Source organism: Dendroctonus ponderosae, unplaced genomic scaffold (genome assembly GCF_020466585.1).
Source record: "Dendroctonus ponderosae isolate FM_Combo_2020 unplaced genomic scaffold, Dpon_F_20191213v2 Dpon_F_20191213_1, whole genome shotgun sequence".
NCBI classification, from domain to species: domain Eukaryota; kingdom Metazoa; phylum Arthropoda; class Insecta; order Coleoptera; family Curculionidae; genus Dendroctonus; species Dendroctonus ponderosae.
This window is the reverse complement of record NW_026017110.1, coordinates 14314697-14320785: the sequence shown is the minus strand read 5'-3', so window position 1 is coordinate 14320785 and position 6089 is coordinate 14314697. Positions and strand designations below refer to the sequence as shown.

The 6089-nt window shown below is 33.3% G+C and overlaps 1 protein-coding gene across 1 annotated transcript in view; it reads right to left on the bottom strand.

Moving 5' to 3' along the window:
* LOC109538991 overlaps positions 1-6089 on the bottom strand; it is a 133485-nt gene that overhangs the window by 104535 nt on the left and 22861 nt on the right. The gene's annotated exons all lie outside the window — the stretch shown is intronic.

The following is a 6089-nucleotide window of genomic DNA, read 5'->3' as shown; positions in this document are numbered from 1 at the left end:
ACGAGGAGAAACAAAATGCCAACGACTTTTTCTGACGGTCAATCCACACTGGAAACAAACTGGACACTGGTACAAAAACAGTCCCGTAGGACCAAACCAGATCTTGACATGGACTAAAAACCAGGCACTACAAGTGGGACTTAAGAGTGACAAAAAAATTACAAAACATTAAGGGCCACGGCGGTTTTCAAATTGGCCAAAAGCGGTGTGTCCGTTGAAAACTTGATCAAAATGACTGGCCATTCAAGTGCGAAATCACTTTCCAGCTATCTACAGATGGATGAGGAACACCATATAGATCTAGTAGAAAAAATGCGAGAAACGAGCGAAATTCAACCTCAACTATCTGCCAGCGGCCCCTCAACGTCTACATCTGCTGAGAAGCATACAAATGTGACAAATAATTACCATAACTGTAACTTTTATTATTCCATTAATAAATGAGTTTCTTGTTAAATATTATGATATATACTATTGATTTATTTCTAATAAAATAATAATATGAGAAATAATCTCACTAAATACCACGAGAGCTTTAAAATTGACCATATAATTTTTCACTCTGGCATGTTTTCCTTGCAAATTTCACTCGTCCATCGGACTCGTGAAATTATGGACAACATGCGATCGTGAAAAATTATCGGTAATTTCAAAGCACTCGTGGTATTACCCCCAATAATAAAATAGTTTTATTTTCTCAATTCCTTTTGCTAGTTGTGGCTGATGGCTTAAAATTTTAACGATACTTTGTTAAATTTTTTTCTGTTGAAATGTAATTTAGACTCTGGTTTATTAGAGATAGTGGTTAATTGCTCTTTAATAGGTCATTAATTACTCACTAATCAGGTTGATATTCCTGTGACGGAATTGTGAACTTGAAAGTGCAATACCTCTATTCTTCGAATTCTTGATTATGTTCATCTTTATTTTCATAGTATGTTTTGAATAAGAGTTCAAAAATATTTCAGAAAAGGTTTGGTATGGTTCCAATCAATTAAAAGTGGACTGTTTTCTCTAATGAGTAGTGTGTCAAGAAATGGGATTTTGTAATCATTTTCCGATTCAATAGTGAATTTTAGTTTCTGATGATAGCTTATCATCACGGTCACGAATTAACCACAACGTTTTTTTTTACGTTTTTGTTTTATTGTTTTTTACATAATTGCGCTTGACTTGTCACAATTTCATCACATAATGTGTTCAGATATGGCACTTTTTGAAACTGTGGTTTTAACTATTAACCCAGAGAAGGGTTGCTTTGCCTTGAGAAAACCATAAATTATCATGTATTCTTCAAGAAATCCACAATTCCAAGAATTGCAGCCTGATTAGATGTTGTTGTTCCAATGTTCAGTTCCTCAACGTTGCTCTATGGAATAACGGTTTATTCGTGTATTAACAACATCGGAGTGTTCTACCTCCTAGTCCCAGAAACAAACCATTTCTTTGTTTTGCAAACGGGTTTATTGCTATTTATGTTCAAAATCTTCCTTCTCTTGTTTGTTTGTTACTTGTTTGTTCTTATACCGGTTGCAGATGTTTTCCTTCAAAGGTTAACAATTCTTGTTCATTTGTAAATTGTCGTGTCCTTTGTTTTTTTGATGATTAGTTTAAGTCTAGCTCGTTACACTAAAATTTTTCCATCAAGAGCCAGAACCAGCGATAGTGCACGAACATGTTTCATTCGTCAGTTGATTTGGATTTCACAATCAAATTCGTTATCGATTTTTATTTAATTTCCATGTCGCACTTTGTCTAAAGCTTTCTTAAAATCATTGTCATAAATGTGGATCTCATTGGTTGCATCTGGGTATTTTCAAATTTTACAAAACAAATTAATTTTTACCAAATTAGCCTTCTAAATTTACTATTATGCTGTAAAGGTTTGCTTAAACATGGAATAACGCCGTTGTCTCCTTGAAGACAAAATTGAGGCGCGTTAATTCGCCAATGTATTTTAATTAGCAAGCGGCGGAGCCAGAACAGTTCAATATCGCCAAACTTTTAGAGGTTCAAAAGCTACTTATACAATATACGGGGCCATTAAATAGAGCCATTAAAGGTTGCAACCTGTTCGTGGAAAATGGCATTACAAGGGAGACCATGGAAAGGCGTTCCATTTAATTTAGTCGCATATTGAAGATTTTCCGCTCCGGCGTGGGCGATTTAACTGTTTGTGGTCTAATCCAATTTATCTATAGGCAATAAAAGATCCTCATAACATGTTACGCAGTAATACTATTGTCTGTATTAAGTAAATTAGTAGTATGGCGAGACAATTCCATCACATAAAACTGGGGAATTGCCGTGTATTGATGATGTATATGAATATATGTATACATTTATTTTATTGCTCACTAAAGAAACCACTAGATAGCTGGAAATCTAGAAAGATTTAGAAATTGTATTATTGCCGGTTTTAGCCCTCGATGGCATTATAAATATTAAAAGAGCAGTTTTAACTATAAACCAACATAACAACTGAATACTGAGTGATTCAAAGTTGGCGTTACCGTTCTGTAGATTTTGTCTAAGGGTGTTTAATAGGTACAGAAAAGACAACATCATTAATAAATCGTGATCTGAAAATGTTTGCTAAATACTAAATCAAATGTGTGTAATTATCACTTGTAACCGCGCTTTTCTTAGTATGCTGTTTAAAGCCTAAAATGAAAATCAATTATAATTTTCTATTCATTATTAAATTCTAATAAACTTTTCCTTATTTTGATTCTTCTTGTATTTAAACGTGTAAAATATGCAAAAAAGTTTGCTTCTAATAGTTCTAACTCTCCAATTCTTCTAACTTTTCACACACTGACCAAAAATTTGCGGTTTCTTGAAATCATCGGCAGAATTTGCTCCATCTTGTTTAGCTTTCCGAGATAAGCAAACTAAATATTTCACGCATTTTCGATGACCGCGCTTCATATACGTCAGCTACCTGTAATAAATACAGGAATTAAATTCCAGAGGCACATAAATCTTTGTGCTAATGTTTCAGGTTGATAACTTGTAATTGGCAAATTGTTCGATCTGCAGGGAAAAGTCTCGTGCTTTTTTCATTGAACATTGCCTGTGATACTGTATATTGAGCTCTTCAGTCTGTATCTAATCAAATTTGGCTGCCCCTGTTCCCTGTCCAATAAAATGTGTTTTATGTGTGGGTATTTTTAAACTCCACCCTAACCAAACATGACTCTTATATATTCGAAATCCAGTATCGAGTATCTGTGAATAAAATTGCTTTTGCCGTCTGGCTTTAAAAGGCGAGATGTAGTGAAATCAAGTCGGTGATAAGCTATGCCTACAGCAGCCTACACACTTCAGTATTATTTTGATCAATTTGGTTGGCTCAACAACTATTTAACTGCTTTTTTTCATGGGAAAATTGCAACTTGAGTCGTATTTGTTCCTTTATTTCAACATATTATGAAGCACATTTATTAAATCATTCAGTACCATTGTACTCCTTCAGTATTCAGAGAACCATCAAAATCCACAAGCAAAAAACTAAAAAAAAATGATTTTTCAGTCAATAAACGTCCTGGTAAAATGAAGAAAATAATGCTTCTCGCTACGCTGTACAAACAAAATCCTACTTTAAAAATAAATCCGGAACTCAGTACGTGCAAAGTTCTTTATTAGATCGGCTCAATAAAATAGGGTTTAGTTCATGTTTGTCTTGCATGCAAAGTAGAAAAATTATTTTATATTTTAAATAAATCTCTTATAATATTCAATAATATAAGTTTTGTTCATTTTAATTTAGAATTAAAGATTATTTTTAATTTTTGTGCATCGACGCACACTTGTCGTAATCATTTTTGTCCTTGGCAAGTTGGAAAAATACTGATCTAAAATTTCTCAGTTTCGCCCTTTTCTTGGTCTCACAGCGTTTCCTTCTGTTTATTTTCTCGAAACTACCACTGGGACAGGAGTGCTTTCCAATTTGGTTTCTTTCCAACGACATGAATTACGCTATAAGGCAATAACCATGGAGAGTGAAGGAAGCGTTATTTATAGAAATTCCCAAATGATCTGATTCGATTTTTAATTTATAAGCTCGTCATTTTTCATTCTGCCAAAAGTTAGAGGCTTGAATTGTTTGTTTCAATCTAATGAAGATTTGCCTGTACAGATTTATTTCGATGCGACTTCTGCAGCATTTGCAAGTGGTGGAATATTTTCTGAATTGTAAGTAGCTGCATTTATATTTCAATGCCTCGAACTTAATATTTTCTGGCACTCTCTCAGCATTTCCGGAATTTACATCATTTACGAAAATGTTATTGGCTTGAACGCCAAATTTAACTTGCAGCTTTCAATATGGAGTATCGAAGAGACTGCATCTATTTTTCCGCCATGTTACAGTTTGCGATTTACCCTTGCCTCTAACCAAACTGGTAAACGTATATGGGCTTAAATGGAGCAGCCTTTACGGATCCGCCATTTCAATGGTTCTTAATATGTGAGAAGCTCGATATTATATATATATTGTATATACGTTTCAACAAGTGATAAAGTCAGAGTTTCATTATGGAACATAATTCTTCACGCACGTTCTGCCATTCGTTCATCCAATGCTGAATTTATTGAATAAAGCTTTAATTCAAGTTATGTTGAACTTTAATACGGAGAACCATTTTATTATCTAAACAATAAATTATGAACACAGTTACTGCAACGGATAGGGATCTGATCTAAATCTGACGTTCCAATGGAAAAGTAGTGTCCACAGAAACAGAAGCAGTAAATATAGATGTTGAAGTAGGGAAAATTCATTAACAAACAATGGAATTCTAAATTGAAGACCAAATAATATTTGTAAGTTCATTCTTCAATGCTGATAGCATACATAATATAACGTGAGTGTTTTAAGATGCCGATGTTTTTCGGAAAAATTCCATACCGGTTTTGAGAGTGTTATTTTAGAATACATCCAGATGATGAGAGACAACGCACTCATGGATCTTGGGGACGCCTGATCTCAAAATGTGAATGTTCGTACATCAGACACTTTTCACAGCTCTTATGATCCCAAAAGTTTCATAGTTCTTCAATATTAGTTTAGCTTTCATTTTATAGATTTTCGTTATATTTGCGTCGTAATGGATTGCAAGTGGCATAATTTCACGGTTGTGTTTTAGAGCACTTGACAAACGCCGTAGAATAAAAAAAAACAAGTAATAAATCCTACCAACTGATTAACAGTTTCTAATTTCTATTTGTCGTATTGTGAAGTAGTCCGTTTGCTGCGTAAATAAAAAACTACCCACAAAAATCAAAGATAAAAATTGAATTTTCTGTTTAGATTTCATATATTCGGAACTTAACGTATCTTTATAGAAGGTGCTTAAATTAGTAGTTATGATTTGGGTATAAATTAGTAGTCAGTAAGGCTATAAATTTGCTTTCTATTGAAACACTTTCGAGAGCTTCACTTCACGAAGAAATTGGAAATAATTTTAGAACAATTTATACCTTAGAAAAACATTTATTATGAAAACATTTTGGACAGAAAAATAAGTAGATACTTTACACACACTTTTCTGAGATGTATGGTGAGAGCTCGTAAATGTGAGATATGAAAAGAAGCAAAAATGCTACAACTTAATGAAAGCTAAGGTTTTTTAGTATGTTGCGTGCTGACCATTTTAACGAGCTTGTGCTTGAAATAATATACGTCACTAATGGTGTAAGTAGAAATATCCTCACTTACAGTTTAATTGTAATCTTTATCATTTTTTTGACTCTGACTCGCGTGTTTGTTTATATTCTGCAACAGAAAACTATTCAATCACTAGGTAAAGTGATTATGTGTCAATTTAATGGTCGATTAAAAAGTTATTAAGGCTCACTTATGAACTTTTGAATACTTAGCGCGAGCTGTTTGAATTATTTGAGTTGATATGGTCTACAGTCGGCTCTATCTAATACTGAAGAAAATTTTGATTAATTTGTAGGTGTGTACAGCAAACAACATAATCTAATAGTAGAATTTTAATTTGTAACGGTGTATAACACCGATGTAGAGTCTTTTTTATGGTTTCAATGCGAAAGAATATAATAGTTGTTTTCGATACAAA